This window comes from Trachemys scripta, chromosome 2, assembly GCF_013100865.1.
Source record: "Trachemys scripta elegans isolate TJP31775 chromosome 2, CAS_Tse_1.0, whole genome shotgun sequence".
NCBI classification, from domain to species: Eukaryota; Metazoa; Chordata; order Testudines; family Emydidae; genus Trachemys; species Trachemys scripta.
In genome coordinates, this window is record NC_048299.1 from 24,111,827 (window position 1) to 24,131,802 (window position 19,976).

At 42.4% G+C, this 19,976-nt stretch overlaps 1 long non-coding RNA gene across 4 annotated transcripts in view; it reads right to left on the reverse strand.

The window, feature by feature from the left end:
- LOC117872059 overlaps positions 1–19,976 on the reverse strand; it is a 36,280-nt gene that overhangs the window by 9,116 nt on the left and 7,188 nt on the right. For all 4 annotated transcript variants that reach the window (XR_004644390.1, XR_004644391.1, XR_004644388.1 and 1 more), the window contains one exon: positions 590–700. This is a non-coding gene — a long non-coding RNA (uncharacterized LOC117872059). The remainder of the gene's footprint in view (positions 1–589; positions 701–19,976) is intronic.

Below are 19,976 nucleotides of genomic sequence, written 5' to 3' on the forward strand. Positions count from 1 at the left end.
AACATGTAGTAAATGTTCCCTAATGTATTCCAAATGAATTATGTTGAGTAGGTTTTGTTTTTGTTTTTTTGCATGGCTAATATACTTTTACTGCAAAGGGCATTTACAAACATAGATACATTTGTGTGTGTGTCAGACAGTGAGCCAAGTATAAGTTGTACTCCTTTTTAACACCCACTAATACATAATTTGAAAGCAGCACTGTCTGCAAGATACAAGACAGTGGTTGCAACTGTGGATTGCAGAATGAGACTATGTGGGGAAGTTGACCAAAGAAAGGTGATTGTGGTGACCAGTGAAATGTGGGACAACAGTGGGAGGACTACTTGTGCTAGTTTTGTTAAATCAGGAGAATGGAGAACCTATCTAACAAGAACCTACTAAACAAGGTTCACTCGTTTAGCCTAGCAAAACAAAGGCTGAGAGGGGATATGATTGGAAGAAGAACAGCTTAAGAACTCAAATCATTAATAGAATGAATTAATGAAAACCTTGTCTTTGTTTCTGGGACCTTGAAGTGAAAAAACTCTCTAAGTTATATCTGCACCACTTATAGTGCAGGTAATATATATGGAAAAAGTATACATACCAGCAAATGTGATAGTCGAGGAAAATCCATCACTGTAACTTCATTACTGCTCAGTACATTAACACACTGTGGGGCTGCCAGGGTAAGTTTCCAGTCACACAGTAGCAAGTTCTTGTCCATATGACAGAAAACAGGTAGAGAGCTATTATTGTGAGCATTTAAAATTCTGCATCATTTCAGTTTATATATAGAACCTTGTTTGTGATACATAACTGGAATACTCATACTGGGGTAAAACCCGCCCTTTCCTCTGTGACTGCAGAAGAACTGGTTTCCTCAGTGGGCTACTTGAGTGTAAATGACAGAAGAATTTAGCCATGTAGTTGAAATTTAACTTATAATTCTGTTGATGGTAAATTAGTCAGTGAAAACATATTTTTGCCACTAAAATAAGCAGATACTACTTTGAATAGCTACAGCAAGCAGATCTGTTCCGGTAGAAGTTGCCATTTTTGGATGCACACTTTCCAAACTAGAATTACACTTTTATTCTGTTATGAAATATGAATGAATATATAAAACTTCCTTCCCCCCTAGACTTTCAGCTATGAAATGATGTTCTGAACAACAGAGAGAAGAGGGAATTGTTAAATGCAGCTTGGTTTGCAGTGACCTTTTCATCCATGGAATGCTGCAAATTACAAATTACAAGAGCATACATGCTTTCTCTGACTCACTATGTTTTTATTAGACATCTGGCTAGAGATTGTATCCCTCTTCAAACTAATTCAACATGGATTCTTGTTTCTACTGTTATTAATGTTAATTCTGTTTAGGACTCAGTGAGGAAAGTCACTGAAAAGCTCCAACAGATGGTACTTCAAACTTAGTAAGCAAAGCAACAATAGATGGATATGATTCTGCAGACCTCAGTGCTGCTTTTGTCTGAGCAAAGACTGCAGAAACACACTTCATATTTCATTGTATGAGAGAGCAGGTAATACAAAGTTAAGATAAAGACAATATTTTACAAAATAAATTGTTAAAATAAGCATGCATTAATATGTATATATGTTTAAGCGTTAAATTTAACAGAAAAGTATTAGAAAATACACTGTAGAAAGTGATCCTGTACTGTCAAGGGATAGACTGGATGGCCTAACAGATTTCATCTCTAACTTTTATGGCTTTAAGAATTGGATCTTTTGGGTTTTTTTTAATTTTTTTTTTAAATACACCTTATCCTACATCAGCAACAAAAGTGTCTGCTTTCTTCAGCATTCAAACGAGGACTGAGTACTTAGCTTAGGTCGGTATAATTTGTTACTCAGGGATGTGAGTAAGCCCCCCTCCCCCCCCGAGCAACATAAGTTATAACAACCTAGCGCCAGTGTGGACAACACTCTGTTGGTGGGAGAGCTTCTCCTGCTGACATAGCTACCGCCGTTTGCAGAGGCTGGAGTAATTAAGCTAACGGCAGAACTCTCTTCTGCCAGCTTACAGCCTCTGCGCTGGCAGCACTACAGTGGTGCAGCTGCATCGGTGCAGCTCAGTCTGCATCAACCTGGAGCTTGTGCTTTGAATTATTAATACCCTGGGAGCTCTGACTGAAAGATAATGTCCTCCATTCACACGACAGACTGCGCCATCCTATGATAAAACCCACAGGAGGCAGCCCAGAGAGAGAAACTCTTCAAGGTTCCTTCTTATAAAGTTTACCCTGAATCCTTCTGTGAAGGGGATGGTTTTGCTGCCTTCAGACACTGCAGATCCTACAATTAGGGTTGCTAAGGGTCTGGTTTTCGACTGGACTGCCCAATCAACAAGGGACTTGGTGCTGACCGGTCAATTAAAAGTCCAGTCAGTGGCAGGTGCAGATGGGCTAAGGCAGGCTCCTTGCCTGCCCTGGCTGCACGCAGCTCCTGGAAGCGGCCAGCATGTCCAGCTCCTAGACGCAGGGTGGCCAAGGAGGCGCCGTGTGCTGCCCCTGCCCCAAGCGCCAGCTGCGCAGCTCCCATTGGCCAGGAACCACAGCCAATGGGAGCTGCGGGGGCAGCACCTGTGGGCGAGGGCAGCGTGCAGAGCCCCCTGGCTGCCCCTTCGCCTAGTGGCTGCAGGGACATACCAGACACCTCTGGGAGCTGACTGAGGTAAGCGCCGCCTGAAGTCCGCACCCCGAATGCCCTCCCGCACCCCAACCCCCTGCCCCAGCCCTGAGCCCCCTCCTGCACCAAAACTCCCTCCTGGAGCCTGCACCCCACATCCCCTTCCACACCCCAAGCCCCTCAGCCCCACCCCAGAGCCCACACGCCCGACAGAGCTCACTCCCCCCCCATACCACAACCCTCTGCCACAGCCCTGAGCCCCCTTCTGCACCCAACCTCCTTCCCAGAGCCCGCACCCGGTCCCACACTCTGAACCCCTCAGCCCCAGGTTGGAGCCCTCTCCTGCACCCCAAACCCCTCATCCACGGCCCCAGCCCGCACCCAAAGTTGGAGCCCTCACCCCCTCCCGCACTGCAAAATCCTGCCCCAGCCTGGTGAAAATGAGCGAGTGAGTGACGGTAGAGGAGAGTGATGGAGGGAGCGGTGATGTAGTGAGCGGGGGGCGGGGGGGGGTAAAGCCTCATAGAAGGGGCCGGGCAGGGGTCTTCTGCAATCAGAAAGTTGGCAACCCTACCTACAAGATCCACGGTCTCTGTACAGAGACTCTGACTGCACCAGCTGTCACCCCATGCAGGGTTTTCCCTGACTCCCCAGCAGTGTCATAGGAGCAGCACTGCAAGATTCTTCCACCACATGGTACCTTCTCTCTGGATTGCCCCCAAATGGAACCCACTGTGCAGAGAGTAGGCTAGTACTTCTCCTGAGTTCTGGTTGGGGGAAGGGTTGAAACCTCTCTGCATGTGGAGGTAAGGAGGATAATGCAGCCATAGTGATGAGAGAGTGTAAGAATGGCAGGTATTTCTATACACTGATTCTAAAGTTAATTTCCAATTACATTTTATATACATGGGCTCTGTTTCATGTACTGCACACCAAGTAATAAGATAAAAGGGCTCTTTGCTTGTAAAACTAAACTGGTTCTTTATTAAGAGAACTATTTACAGAGCCATTGCAACTGCAGCTACTATTCTAGGCGTGTGCACACAGACTAATTTCCTGATGCCTCCTGCAAGCTGAGCACTTTCCTCCAAGTTGAATTCAGATTGCTATTGGTTTGATCACATCCCAAAGATCACTGCATGTGGGTCTCCCTGTCTGCATGAAAAGAAGTAGGCCAATTGCCTCCCCAGCAGCATCCTTTCCTTCCCCTGGAACCCTGCAGTATTCTCCTTGGATCCAGGGATCTGCTTTGGTTGCCCCCCCACACACACCCCACCCCTCCCTACAGGAGATTTCCAAGGAAAGATAATACAACCTTAGGGCCATAAGCCCCTCCACTGTGGAGGGCATCCCCCTTAAGGGGGACCTTGGAGCAAGGCTTGCAGGAAAAAAAGGTTGGCATAGAGGAACAGGACATTCCACTGGATGGTTTCGGGTTATGGGCAGTGGGGCAAATCTTCCTCTCCATGGCAAAGAACTAAAAAAAAAAAAATGGAGCCAATTTCCAAAGTTGCTGAGTATCCACAGTACTCATTGAAGTTAATGGGAGCCAAGGGTGCTGAGTAGCTCTGAAAATCAAGCCCTAGGTAAATAATTAAGATATGATAAATAATCATTGCAATCTTTATTTAGACTTGTAACTTACTTTCTGGGACATGATTCTATAAAACTGCTTTGTGTGCTAGCCCTCAGCTACATCAGGGTTTTGTTCTTGTTCCAAAAAAGTAATGTCTGAATGCTTTTAGTTACCAAAACAATCAATGGGGGAAAAAATTATAATACAAAAGGAAAGTTGCTCAGAAGCTTTAATCACCTGTATTTTTTTCAAAGACTATTAATAAAAGATTTGAGAAAACCTTCAACTTATACTGTGTGCTGGAGAAGCAATTATAGGACATTGCTACATCTTAAATGTTTAATAGAAACTTTGAGTGTAGCTCTTTAATTTCTGGAATCATGATGGAATGCAAACTACAACCAGGATGAATTCTATTTTCTTTTGGGAACATGTACAAGTTATCATATTACAGCCAATACATTTTACCTAGCAAGGCTGTCTCTATTCAGACATCCATACCTCTGTTTATTTTCTTTCCTACTCAGTCTTCCTCTTTCTGCTTTTTTTACCCTTTCTTCCTACTGCTCTCTTACTTAACTGTCTGTAACACCCAAAGCAAGTCAGAATAGAGTCAATAATGTATCTATTGTGTTAGTCAGTTATTTTTTGAAAATATGTATAATATTCTTTATCCTACTTAAGAGAGGGATTTTTTTTTTAATGCTTACAATCAGCGATGGTTAGTGCACCTGTTGTGTTAACTGGTTAGAATTAAGTTTTAAAAATCATGAAGAGCGAATTGTCACGGATCCACAGGCTCAGTGCTACGCCCCCAGCTTTGGCACAGTCTGTAGGAGAAACCCCTTTAGTGTGCCAGACCCCCCAAGAGGTCTCACTCTTCCTGTTCAGGGTAGGCCACACAGCCTCACCGCTTCCTTAGACTAAACCTCTCGGGCTTCAGCAGTCCTGCTTCACATTTTGAGCTCTATTCAGCAAGTCTAACTGAGACAGACCCCTGGTAGAGACTTGTACACACTTCCGGGATTAATGCACCTCCCCAAGCATTTGCGGTGACATTCAATCAGCATTGTGAAAACAGTAGTGTTTATTAGTCGACTGGAACACAGGATAGTAAGTCCTTACGTTAACATAGAGAACGGAAGGTTAAAGCACAGCCCAAGTCCATTCTGATTAGCCAGAGCCCAGCTAAGTTGTAGTGAATGCCATTTTTCAAACTGGAATCTGACGAAGGAGACAGGTCACAGCCCTAACTCCTTCCCAGCAGCCAATTCTTATTCCCCGCACCTCACACCACCCCAGTCCATTGTTCTCGAGCTGGAAAATGTTGCTCAGTTTCCCTGCAGAGAGTTAGGGAAATGCATCTCCCTCTGGGTCATTGGTTGCTAGGTGTCAATGTCCCGGTGACTGGCTTTGTCATTGTCTTCACAGATCCTCCATTGATATGGGGTCAGCCTCAGCCAGTCTGTGACACTCCTGCTGGCCGTCTTGGGGTTTAGCTCTGCCAATGGGTGCCCCTCTTCTGATGGTGCCTCTTTTGCCGTTGTGTCCACTTGCAGACCCATATCACTCCAAGAACTGTAGCATTCTCTTCATGACTCGGCCCTCTGTCCGGGTCACCATTTGCATTTCCCCCTTCTGGAGGGTGGTCATCACTGTCCAATAATTAGGCCACTTCCCCGGTGCCGAATGGGGGGGAACCTGGGCCCGCCTGCTATGCCAGGCCCCAACCCAGGGACCCTGTAGATAGCAGCCTCCTGCTGCGCCTCTTTAACTTCTGGCAATGCTGCTACAATTTCCTGGGTCACTTATTCATGACCCCAGCACCTTCTTCATCCTCATCTCAGTCCCAGCAACCATCCATGAGTACCCCTTGCTCCCCCAGTCCCTGCCAGCAGCTACCCTGTCCAAGGTACACCAGCTCTCTCAGCCTGCCAGACACAATCCGAGCTCCCAGCCACCCACTGACTGACTGGCCCTGCAGCTCCTTTTATATGAGCCCACTGGGCCCTGATTGGCTGCTCCTTGCAGCCTCTCTCCCATTGACTGTTTCTCTTGTAGCCTCCCTAGGCCTCTTGGAGGACTCACCTCCACTGCTCCACTCTAGGACAGGGCATGGCCAATCCCCTCTACCACCTCTACACAGTCCTTTTTTCAATAACCAATCCCAGCTCAGACAGTGAGGCAACATTCATATCAATGTCTCTTAGCCTGCCCTGAAAGCAAATGTCCTCCCCCTGCCCCACTGAGTAACCATGCAAAACAAAGGGGAAACTGAGGAACACCTAAGGGTCATAAAAATATTACAGAAAATTCCCACTTCATCACATAAGTGTCTAGTATTTGCTTTCCTTTTCCAAAGACAGGAAAGAATTTTGCATTTTTGTGTGATATGAGGCTGCAATAGATCTTGGCATTAAATTAAAGAACTCATGCTGATCTTCAAAGGAGGAATTGTTGATTTCCTAGCACAATGAGGCCCTCACATGGTCCAGGCCTCTGGCTGCTACAACAATGTAAAATGTTTATTGCAAATGTCTCATTAGGCATGTTCACTGTTTGATATTCCACATAGATTGGTCATTTGGATAGAATGATCAAAACAGGATTCCTCAAAGCTACCCTTATAATAGGATTCCACTTGTAAGTATAAACACGGACTCTAGAATAAGTAAACATATTTGCACTGTAATTTTTGCATCTATGTCTATAAGATGAAAAAACATCAATTAAAATTACGGCTGTCAATTAATCGCAGTTAACTCACGTGATTAACTCAAAAAAATTCATTTCAGTTAAAAAAATCACGCTTAATCACAGATTTAATTGCACTGCTAAACAATAGAATACCAATTGAAATTTATAAAATATTTTTGGATGTTTTTCTACATTTTCAAATATATTGATTTAAATTACAACAAAGAATACAAAGTGTACAGTGCTCACTTTATATTATTATTTTTATTCCATGTATTTGCACTTTAAAAGTGATAAAGGAAATGGTATTTTTCAATTTACCTCATACAAGTACTGTAGTGCGATCTCTTTATCGTGAAAGTGCAATTTATAAATGTAGATTTTTTTTTTTGTTACATACCTGCACTCAAAAACAAAACAATGCAAAACTTTAGAGCCTACAATTCCACTCAGTCCTACTTCTTGTTCAGCCAATCAAATTTGTTTACATTTACGGGAGATAATGCTTCCCACCTCTTGTTTACAGTGTCACCTGAAAGTGAGAACAGGCATTCACATGGCACTTTTGTAGCAGGCATTGCAAGGTATTTACGTGCCAGATATGCTAAACATTCATATGCCCCTGCATGCTTCAAACACCATTCCAGAGGATATGCTTTCATGCTGATGATGCTCGTTAACAAAATCATGCATTAATTAAATTTGTGACTGAACTCCTTGGGGGAGAATTGTATGTCTCCTGCTCTGTGTTACCCGCATTTTGCCATATATTACGTGTTATAGCAGTCTCAGATGATGACCCAGCACATGTTGTTCATTTCAAGAACACTGTCACTGCAGATCTGACAAAACGCAAAGAAGATACCAATGTGAGATTTCTAAAGATAGATACAGCACTTGACCCAAGGTTTAAAAATCCGAAATGCCTTCCAAAATCTGAGGGACGAAATGTGGAGCATGCTTTCAGAAGCCTTAAAAGAGCAAAACTCTGATGCGGAAGCCACAGAACCTGAACCACCCCCGCCCCGCCCTCCCCCCCCCCAAAAAAAGAAAATCAACCTTCTGCTGGTGGCACCTGACTCAGATGATGAAAATGAACATGCGCTGGTCCATCCTACCTTGGATCGTTGTTGAGCAGAAACCGTCATCAGCGTGGATGCATGTCCTCTGAATGGTGGTTGAAGCATGAAGGAGCACACGAATGTTTAGCGTATCTGGCACATAAATACTCTGCAATGCCTGCTACAAAAGTGCCATGTGAACACCTGTTCTCACTTTCAGGTGACATTGTAAACAAGAAGCAGGCAGCATTATCTCCCATAAATGTAAACAAACTTGTTTGTCTGAGCGATTGGCTGAACAAGAAGTAGGACTGGGTGGACTTGTAGGCTCTAAAGTTTTGCATTGTTTTATTTTTGAGTGCAGTTATTTTTTGTACATAATTCTACATTTGTAAGTTCAACTTTTGTGACAGAGATTGCACTACAGTACTTGAAAAATACTATTTCTTTTGTTTTTTACAGAGCAAATATGTGTAATAAAAATAAATATAAACTAAGCACTGTACACTCTGTATTCTGTGTAATTGAAATCAATATTTGAAAATGTAGAAAACATGCAAAATTATTTAAATAAATGGTATTCTATTATTAAACAGCACAATTAATTGCATGATTAATCACAATTAATTTTTAAATCACATGATTAATCACAATTAATTTTTTTAATCGCTTGACAGCCCTAATTAAAAGTAAACATTAAAAACAAAAGTGTGAGGAAACCAATCCTGAATGAATCTACTCTCACATACTGTATCCCATGAAGATGTATTTGCCAAATATCTTGAAAAATCTGCCATTGCCCTCACACACATAAGTACAACTATTTATAGACAGTTCATAATTCTTTTTTTGACATGATTCCACTGTCAGGAAGTTACTTTTACTTCACTTTTCAATTGTGTCTACCAAAATATTTTCTTAATATAGTCCTTTTGGCATTTGGCCATCTTATTTTATTTATACTTCTCAGAGTTAGCTTAATTTGGGAGTCTGGATTATTTTTTTGGAAAGACCTTGGATAAGACAGATGCAAAACATGATCAACTGTATATGAGTACAAACTTCACCATCAGAAATCACTTTTTAAAAAATTGATTAAGCTTAGGTTTGAATTTCTATACTTGCACATAGACCCACTGTGGAGTTTTCTTTGTTTCTTTTTTTAACAATCATGTGTCAAAATACATTTTGTACTGCTTCCCTCAACAAGAGTGAAATAGACTATGTCATCCATGTCAGTATCCAACCTGGTTTCTTGCAAATGATAAACAACTGTATTGGCCATTAAACTCCAGTGCTCAGTGCCAGAACTGAAAGCCCTCCTTGACTTTCTGTCACCAGTTACACTCTGATGCTTATGGTCCTATAGTACTGACCCTTGCAGCAGCCAAATAAGCAAGGTAAGCAGGCTGATGCCCATTTACAAAACATCTCTGGCTTCCACTTTCAACTTTCCTGCTCACAACTGTATCAGTAAAGTGAAAGACAGTGAACTTCTCCCTGACATTCAGGAAGGAATGGGCTAAGGAATATTACCTCAGTGCTAGGAAGCTGAGGAAGAGGAAGAAGGTGGAGAAGAGAGACAAAGTTGGATGGAAGTGGCAGAAGTGAAGGAGCTAGGGAAGAAAGGCGGGGGAAAGAAAAATAGCTGGGATAGCCCAGGGAGAAGAACAAGATTTGTTAAAAAGGACATAAAACAAATACTAACTTGCTCTGGGACAACAATAAAAGATTTGCACTTTTCTTGGGGGAAGAATCCTTGTTTCTGTCTATTACCCATGAAATACTACAATCTTAGGAACTATTTTTTGAGGAATCTCTTACTATTATTGCCCGGTTGTCACTGTTTTGAATAATACATAACATGAACATTATATATACTAATAATCAATTGATTTTTTTTTTTAAAATAGTCTTGTAGTCTCTCTCTCTCCCTGGGTTCTCATGCTGGTTGCTAAAACACAAACACCAACCCTGTTTAACATCCACTCAGTTATTTTACTGCCAAAGAGTCCTTTCCTAGATTCATGCATCATGTAAAAGGACAACTCTTTTTTGTTCTTAGTGCTCCTCCATAAATTATTTGCAGACTACAAAGACTTCCCATTTGTTAATTCTGAACATCGTGCTCAGTAATTATCTTTTCCTAACATTGGTCATTTGTTTTCCTTCTGTTCAGACCCATGTAGAATTACTTGGGAAACTGAATCCCGCTACAATCCAGCAAAGCAGGAAATTACCCTGAATAATGTACTCCTGTGAGTTGAGGAGTTTTCTATTTAACATATAGCATTAACATAGCCATCAGACATGTTCTGTATACTTTTTAAAACATTTAAATCATTTCTTTAATGAAGTGAGTATAGAAGGAGTGTCAGAAACTCATGCCATATATTGCAGGTCTTCCATTTTACAAGCAGAGAGACAGATCCTGCAATTATTTATATATTTGCTTAACTGCATTCAATATTTTCATGAATAAAATGGGGTGATCCATACGAGTAAAAATAAATACATGCTTAAATATTTGCAGTGTGCTACCACAGTATAAATGTTAAATAATATTTAAGGGTAGATAATGGTACACTCTTATGCCCCCACATGTATAAGGATTATAGTGATAAAATCCTTCAATGGATTAGGGCCATGGGGAATACAAGTAAAGGAATAATGTATTTTATACCATTATATCTAGCCAAGGATTCCATGTTTTTAATGTCTTACTGTTTCTTCAGTCTACAAACAGTTCTTCACTGATGGCACACTGTGAAACTTCTAAAATCTGTTAGTTGACCATTCAAACATCTTTGAGTTTTTATTGCCATATGATACTTAAAATTGCCGAAGAAAAAAAGAATGCACAGAATATGTTTGTGAAAAGATGTAAGATCCATATTCAGGGGGATCCAGTGGAGAATTTTTATAATGTGTCAACCGTTCATTCACAGATTTTCCCACAACTTCATATCATGTGTATTAAGTCAGCATTTTCTTCATTACACTTTAAGCATTTATTTAACTCTGATGTTTGTTTCAGATTTTTGGAGGGTCCAATAAAGATCACAAATCAAGAAGTTGTACTCTAAAGTTTCTATTTGTTATGTTTCATGATAATGTTCAAGAATTCTCCCTTTTTCCCAATACCATAGAAGTTCCTAGATACGTTCTTCATATAATTCTTGTAGTTCCATCTTTTTAAAATCCATTACATATATAATTGTATTCTAAGTCCAAGTAATAACTTCACCTGCATCAGGTACTTTTAGCTTAAGGAATATGATCCCATTAGTTAAGGGTACATTGTTCAGATCTCTATGGATGGAAATGCCCAATGCCAGATTTGTAGGTAATGATAAAGGCTTGTATTATCAAGAGAAAATTGAGTCTACAGTTGCTAAAAGAATTTTAATCAGGGCCGGATTTAGGGGCAGGTGACCCAGGTGAATGCCTAGGGTGCTGGGCTCAGGGAACACCGGGCTCAGGGTGCTGTTTTTCTTGTTAGCAACAAAAGGGAAAATAAAATGTTTGAAGTAAAATGTTTCAGGAATTCCATATGTGGATTCATTTTTCACTAACCTCCTAGAATGTTCTGGACCTTTGTAGAATCTCTTGGAACCTTCCAGACTTTCTGAGAACTACATTTTCCTTGAACCTCCTAGAATATTTTCAGCCAGGCCCTCATGGATATATAAGGGGCAGGGTGTTGCCAGTTAGCCAGTGAGCTATAAGAACAAAGTGAAGTGAGAGCCCAGTTGCGATATTGTGAACCTTGTTTTATTGTGTAATTGTGGAAGCTGACTTGTGTTTTAAGACTTGAAGAGTGTAAGTAGTGACTAATAAAGGACATATATAATGATGTCATGCATGAGGACCTATGTCAAGTAGTTCGTAAAGAAGCTATGGACAATTACTGCAGCAAAACAATTCAAAATGAATTGATTGACCTTATGGCAAGGAAGGTGCTTGATAACATATTGAGGCAGCTCGGCAAACCGAAGTACTACATCATAATAATGAATTGTACTCCTGACATTAGTCACAGTGAAAAGATGTCATTTACAGTAAGATTTGTGAAGATGATTGTATCCAAGTAAAGGAACACTTTATCTGTTTCTGGTCGGTGGACAACTCTACTGGAAAAGGCCTAACAGAACTGTTTATGAATGTTTTGAATGAGAATAAAATAAAGCTCCAGGACTGCCACGACCAAGGCTATGACAACAGTGTGAACATGAAGGAAAGAAACACTGGCATCCAGGCAAGGATCCTTGCGCTGAATCCAAGAGATTTCTTGGTACCTTGTGATTGCCATTTCCTCAGCCTGGTTGTGTCAGATGCAGCAGAATCTTCTTTAGATTCATTATCTCTCTCCGAAGTACTGCAAAGGACATACATCCTGTTTTCAGCCTCAACTATCAGGTGGATGATTCTCACAGGCAACGTTACAAATCTGACTGTGAAGCCGCTAAGTGACACTTTCTGGGAAAGCCACGTTGACAGTGCAAGGCCAGTGAGGTACCAAGTAACTGAGGTTTACGAAGCCCTGATGGAACTGGCGCAGTCGAGTAAAACTAAGGCCAGAATCCAACACGAGACACAAAGCTTGGCAAACCAGATCACTGACTTCAAATTTCTGGTCTCATTTGTGGTTTGGCATGATTTCTTTTCCCAAGGATACGTTATAAGGAAGGCAATACAAACTCAGTCAATGGACATCCTAACTGCTGCTACTATGATGAGAAGCTGCCTTGATTTCGTTGTGGCCTACAGAGACGACTGATTTGAAGATGACATCACTGCTACCAAAGAAATGGAAGAAAACTTAGGAGTTGAGCCTGTCTTCAAGGAAACTCATATTCATCGGTTATGAGGGCAGAGATGAGGTGATAGGAAGCTTGGAAGAAAAATTCAAGAGGAAGCTTTTTTGCTCACTTGTTGATACTGCTTGAGTGTCCACCAAAGAAAGGTTTGGACAAATGAAGCACCACAAGTCCTGGAGGGGAGGTTGTATGACCTTAGTAAGCTGCCGTTGGACAGGAAAACACTCTTGAACAATTGTACGGACCTTCACTGGATGCTGACACATGGAGAATGTTTGGACGTCAGTGATAAATTGCAAAAGAGAGTCCTGTGGCACCTTTAAGACTAACAGATAAATTGGACAACATAAATCACATTTTGCAACACGGGATGCACTTTCCATGCCAAGTTCTCCAATTCATTCATGATGCAGAGCTGAAGGATATTCCTAATGTGTGGATAGCTTTGAGGATTCTGCTCATGCTGCTGGTCACAGTTGTGAGTGGTAAGTGCAGCTTTTCAAACCTCAGGCTCATTAAAACATATTTTTGATCAACCATGGCTGACGAGAGACTGACGTTACTTGCTATTTTATCACTTGAAAATGCCATTGGCCAGTCTTTGGATCTCTCTGACGCTGTCCTTCAGTTTGTGAGGGTACCCCCCACACACTTGATCCTCTCCGCACCCTCCCCAAGGCCCACCTCTGGCTGCTGCTTGCTCCTCTCCAACCCATCCCCAGAGATCTCCCCACCCACCACTTGCTCCTCTCTGCCACCTCCCCTGAGGTCCCCATGCCTGCCACTTGATCCTCTCCGCCAAAGGCGGCGGCTGACTGACACACCTACGGAAGGGTGACCCACACCACATCTATGTAATTTTCCCCCTGCATGGCCAGCCTTTTTTAGGGAGGCTTAGCATCCTCTCTGCTTATACGTGCTGACCATGCAATAGGGGCTACTCTACCCCCATGTTAGTCAGGCAGGATGCTACTGTTTGACGCCCCTCACCACCACTTTGGATGGGAGAACTGAGCCACCTGGGTAGAAGTTCCAGCTACCTGCCTCCCACCCAACCCCACTCCCTTCAGAGAAAGGTACGGGGAATAAGAACCATAGGGGAGGCATTTTTTGGTGTGAATGGACAGTAAAGGGAGACTTGAGTAAAACAGCGGAGGAGACGCTGAGAGAAAAGGGGCTAGGTAGGGGAGAAGAACAGGAGGAAGGACCCTTGGGGGACATTGATGGCTAGAGGGAAGGAATCTGGTAGAAGAGAGGGGAATCTTGGGGAGGCAGGCACAGTGGTCAGCTTGGGTTTTGAGGATACTAGGGATGGGAAAGTTACAGGAGGAGATGAGAGGGGGCTCATAAATTCAGGCAGAGACACAGGTAAAGAGGGACCTTTGGGGAAGGAAGATCAGAGACAGGAAGAAATATTGTGTTGAGAGGCATCTTTGAGAGCTGGAGTAAATACAAAAGGAGACCTTAGGGATGGGGACCAGGATACAGATACAGAATCCAGAGGAGGGGGAATTAGGTACTATGGGGAAATGATGTAGAGGGAGATGCTGAGACTTAGGCAATTTGGAGAGGGGGAGGCAGAGATGATGGAGATCTAAAAGAAGAGGGAGACAAGAGGGTTGAAGAAATGGGGGGATGGAGAATGGGAGCTGGATCTAAAAGAAGCAGAGAGAAGAGGGATGAAGATGGGGGAATATGTGGGGCTTGTGGAGAAGGAACTTATATTGCTGGGAATGCCATGGAGATATTGCATGATATTGCAGGGGAGGAGATTTGTCTTCTCTCCCTAGTTTTGTAGGCAAAATTACTCCACGGTTCACAACATGTTTATTTCAATGAGCACAATATACATCCATTATCTGTTCCATGAGCATGAATCAAATATACTTGCAGTTTATACTGCTCTCACAGGCATTGGTCACCCAAACTCTATGGTGTCCCAAGGTAAAAGCCTCCTAATATGGCCACATATTAGCAGGTCACATGAGGGATCAAAGTTCTCTTGGAGATCTAAGACTCACTTATGTTTCTTGAGAGACTGAGTTGTGCTGGGAAGTGGGAGGAAATGCAGCACTCCAGCGGGACACTGAAAGGCATCATGTATATGAGGAAGTACACCTTGCAGAACTTGTGTAATAGGTGTAGCCTGCCCGGCACTCCCTTTAGGGCAGTCTGTGGATGTAAAGCCCTGCCCATGTCCCACCCAGACACACATGTCTTGGGGCTGCTACTGATTCCAGCAGTGGGAGTTGACCTGTTAACACCAGCTAATGGCTCACTATGGAAGTTCACTGGAAGAGGAAATAAAGGCTCCTTGTGTACTCCACCCCTAGCGTACTCAAACTAATTAGTGTCATTCATTAACTATACGATAAATGCGACATTTCCTCTTGTAAACTAGCTTGGGCAGCCTTATCTATTCTAAAGCCTCTATGTAACTTGGTGCAATTGATGATAAATGTACGACTGGGATAGCTCTTTAATTCTAAGCCCTGTGTATTCAGCGGCTTATCTCTTTCTGCAAAAAAAAAAAAAAAAAAAAAAAATACTCCTTGGTCTGGGATTTCTCTTGGCGGTTCTCAGCCTAGTTATGAATTTGTTTGGGGAGGGGGACATTTAGCCACTACTGAGTGATATAAGCTCAACAAGACTGTACTTTTCTATTTAAAAAAAAGTTTATTCCCTCCTGTGTTTTGTTTGTTTTGTGAGTGGTTGTCCCCAAAACAGTCAAATGACTCAGGTATGTTTTCCTTAATGTGATGTGTGCCCTGTGCTTAGAAATGTGATTTGTTAAGTTTAACAAAAGCTAACAAATAAACAAATGAAATTAACATATTGTGTGCATGCTGCATGTTTTTTCTTACCGATTTGACAGTATTGAATACAGGTATCCAAATATACACACATGAAAGTGTGCATATGAGTATGTCCAAATTAAAAGAAGTATAAGCCATGGATTCTCAAACGCTTTCATAATGTGAACAATTCTCTAAATGCAGAGAGAGTCTCAGTGATCCCTGATCTTCTCATTTAAGTTTGCATGGACCACCTATCCCCCCATTCATGCTCATATAACATCCCTGTAATAATATAGCAGTTGTTCACATGAAAAACAATGTTAGGAAAACATGTCTTGTATTTGTAATTGTCTCAATGCAATTTAGCCCCTCAAAACAGCGGAAAGGAGACAGCACCATATGATGAGCCAGATCACCACAGTTAAGAAAACACTGGTAAGTCTTTTAAGATAAGACAGATACTCCTCTGCAATAGTAAGTTGACATACCTCTCAATCATACAAGCAGCATTAATAGTTTTTTGCATTTAACTATTTATAGATTTCTTTATGCTAGATAAGTACTGTGTCAGGGTGTGAACCGGGTAAGGCTGAAACAATCTTCCTGCTTCTAAAATTACACAGTTTTCCTGCTAAGCCTACGGTGGCTGGGAATTCATTTACCAGTTCCTTATTTTGGCTTAAGTTCAAACTTTTTGAAGAAAAAAAAAAAAGCTTTAGGTGAGTGGGAAGGAGGAATAATGCATAGAACAAATATTGCCCCATCCAGTGTTTTCTTCTTTTTATGTAAAATAATAGAAGTCAAGTAAACTTAAAGATTAAGTTCATTAAACAAATTATTTGTGTTTTTGGTGTCATATAAAACCTGATTCAACTCACATTAAAGTCTTTCCATTGACCTTAATGGGAATTGGGTTGAGTCCGTAGAGAAGAATTGGATAAATCCCCAAATAATGAGTATGAAGAAACAAATAGTAACTTCATGGGAATAAATTCATTATTGCTACAATCAGGATTCAAGAAGGATGTTCAGTATCTGATTTTCCTTTTGAGGGGAATGAGCCTTCAGGGTGACCTTTTTACATCATCTTCTCTAGCTGAAAATGATGTACTTTCTCATTTCTTTATAGCAGGCATTTATCCACTCTGACCACCATGCTGCTGACCGGGCAAGTATTTTAACCTTGTTATGCTATTAAGTACTGTTGTCACCCATCTTTAAAATGAGGATATACTGGCCCGATAACATACTGGATACACTGAGTGATGATGCCAGTTCTGCTTCTATTTGTTAAAGACAGGAATGTCATTGCCATTGGAAATTAATTAAATCTTAATAGGGAAAATGACTTCTCTATGTCTGATATGAATATGGGGGAAGAATGTAGACTAATAGTTTGATTATTTAAAAGAAAACTCTCTTCTTTTGCCTGTTTGGTAATGTATGCCTCTGTTGGGGGTGGCAGGAAAATTTCTGTTCAAGGCTGTATTCATTGCTGAGCTCCTCTTAATAACGAGAACAAATACATTAGGAAATATTGTTCGGGTAATTAGTAAAAAGCTCTTCACTATTCTGATCACAGGTCTGCCTTACTTCAGTCTCAAGTAACAACTTCCCATCTTTTTCCACATAAAAATCAAGCCTCTACTTATCTTCACAGAATGCCATTCTTCTGGCTTTGCCTGCATCTCATCTCCTACAGCAAATCCCTCATCCTTATCTTATACACCCAGCAACACTCCTAGACCCTGCACAAGCTTCTATCCATATTACATATTTGTATTAAGGTTGTGCCTAGGAGGCCCGAGAAAATAGAGGTGCCATTGTGTTAGGTGACCTACAGTAAAATAGTCCCTGCTCCAAAGAGGTGATCATGTTAGCTTATGACAAGATTTAATAGGTGGGTGAAACAAAGAGGGAAAGTATGGAGTGAGAGTAATGCAACATGCTTTAGGATAGATGAGGCATGAGCACAGTTGGTAGTGTGTCACGTTTTGGGGTGCAACCCAGACCAGTGAGGGCCTGTGTCACCACCTGCCCTGCAACTCTGTGTGCCTTAAATGCTATGCTTCTGTGGCTCATAGTCCTGACACCAACAGCCAGCCTTACAAGCATGCAGGTCACACCCTGACTTCCACCACCCAGTTACTTTTTGTGGAGTGACCCCAACACCCCCAGTTCCAAACATCCCCCAAACTGTCTGTCTCTGTAGTATCCACCCCTTTCCTGGAACACTCACAGAAGTTAAGTTTATTGCTCCTTTAAATCATAGAATATCAGAGTTGGAAGGGACCTCAGGAGGTCATCTAGTCCAATCCCCTGGCCCAAACCAGGACCAATCCCCAACTTAATCATCCCAGCCAAGGCTTTTTCAAGCCGGGCCTTAAAAACCTCTAAGGAAGGAGATTCCACCACCTCCCTAGGTAACCCATTCCAGTGCTTCACCACACTCGAAGTGAAATTTTTTTTTCCTAATATCCAACCTAAACCTCCCCCACTGCAACTTGAGACCATTACTCCTTGTTCTGTCATCTGGTACCACTGAGAACAGTCTAGATCCATCCTCTTTGGAACCCCCTTTCAGGTAGTTGAAAGCAGCTATCAAATCCCCCCTCATTCTTCTCTTCTGCAGACTAAATAATCCCAGTTCCCTCAGCCTCTCCTCATAAATCATGTGCTCCAGCCCCCTAATCATTTTTGTTGCCCTCCGCTGGACTTTTTCCAATTTTTCCACATCCTTCTTGTAGTGTGGGGCCCAAAACTGGACACAGTACTCCAGATGAGGCCTCACCAATGCCAAATAGAGGGGAATGATCACATCCCTCAATCTGCTAGCAATGCTCCTACTTATATAGCCCAAAATGCCGTTAGCCGTCTTGGCAACAAGGGCACACTGACTCATATCCAGCTTCCCGTCAACAGTAACCCCCAGGTCCTTTTCTGCAGAACTGCTGCTTAGTCACTCAGTCCCTAGTCTGTAGCAGTGCATGGGATTCTTCCATCCTAAGTGCAGGACTCTGCACTTGTCCTTGTTGATCCTCATCAGATTTCTTTTGGCCCAATCCTCTAATTTGTCTAGATCCCTCTGTATCCTATCCCTACCCTCCAACGAATCTACCACTCCTCCCAGTTTATTGTCATCTGCAAACTTGCTGAGAGTGCAATCCATGCCATCCTCCAGATCATTAATGAAGATATTGAACAAAACCAGCCCCAGGACCGACCCTTGGGACACTCCGCTTGATACCGGCTGCCAACTAGACATGAAGCCATTGATCATTGAGCCCGACGATCTAGCCAGCTTTCTATCCACCGTATATTCCATTCATCCAGCCCATACTTCTTTAACTTGCTGGCAAGAATACTATGGGAGACCGTATCGAAAGCTTTGCTAAAGTCAACCAATAACACGTCCACTGCTTTCCCCTCATCCACAGAGCCAGTTATCTCATCATAGAAGGCAATTAGGTTAGTCTTGCATGACTTGCCCTTGGTGAATCCATGCTGTCTGTTCCTGATCACTTTTCTCTCCTCAAAGTGCTTCAAAATTGATTCCTTGAGGACCTGCTCCATGATTTTTCCAGGGACTGAGGTGAGGCTGACTGGCCTGTAGTTCCCCGGATCCTCCTCCTTCGCTTTTTTAAAGATGAGTACTACATTAGCCTTTTTCCCGTCATCTGGGACCTCCCCTGATCGCCATGAGTTTTCAAAGATAATGGCCAATGACTCTGCAATCACATTAGCCAACTCCTTTAGCACCCTCGGATGCAGTGCCTCTGGTCCCATGGACTTGTGCTCGTCCAGCTTTTCTAAATAGTCCTGAACCACTTCTTTCTCCACAGAGGGCTGGTCACCTCCTCCCCATACTGTGCTGCCCAGTGCAGTAGTCTGGGAGCTGACCTTGTTCGTGAAGACAGGCAAAAAAAGCATTGAGTACATTAGCTTTTTCCACATCCTCGGTCGCTAGGTTGCCTCCCTCATTCAGTAAGGGGCCCACACTTTCCTTGACTTTCTTCTTGTTGCTAACATACCTGAAGAAACCCTTCTTGTTACTCTTAACATCTCTTGCTAGCTGCAACTCCAACTGTGATTTGGCCTTCCTGATTTCACTCCTGCGTGCCTGAGCAATATTTTTATACTCCTCCCTGGTCATTTGTCCAAGCTTCCACTTCTTGTAAGCTTCTTTTTTGTGTTTAAGATCAGCAAGAATTTCACTGTTAAGCCAAGGTGGTCACCTGCCATATTTACTATTCTTTCTACACATCTGGATGGTTTGTTCCTGCAACCTCAATAAGGATTCTTTAAAATACGGCCAGCTCTCCTGGACTCCTTTCCCCCCACCCCCACCATTCTCCCAGGGGATCCTGCCCATCAGTTCCCTGAGGGAGTC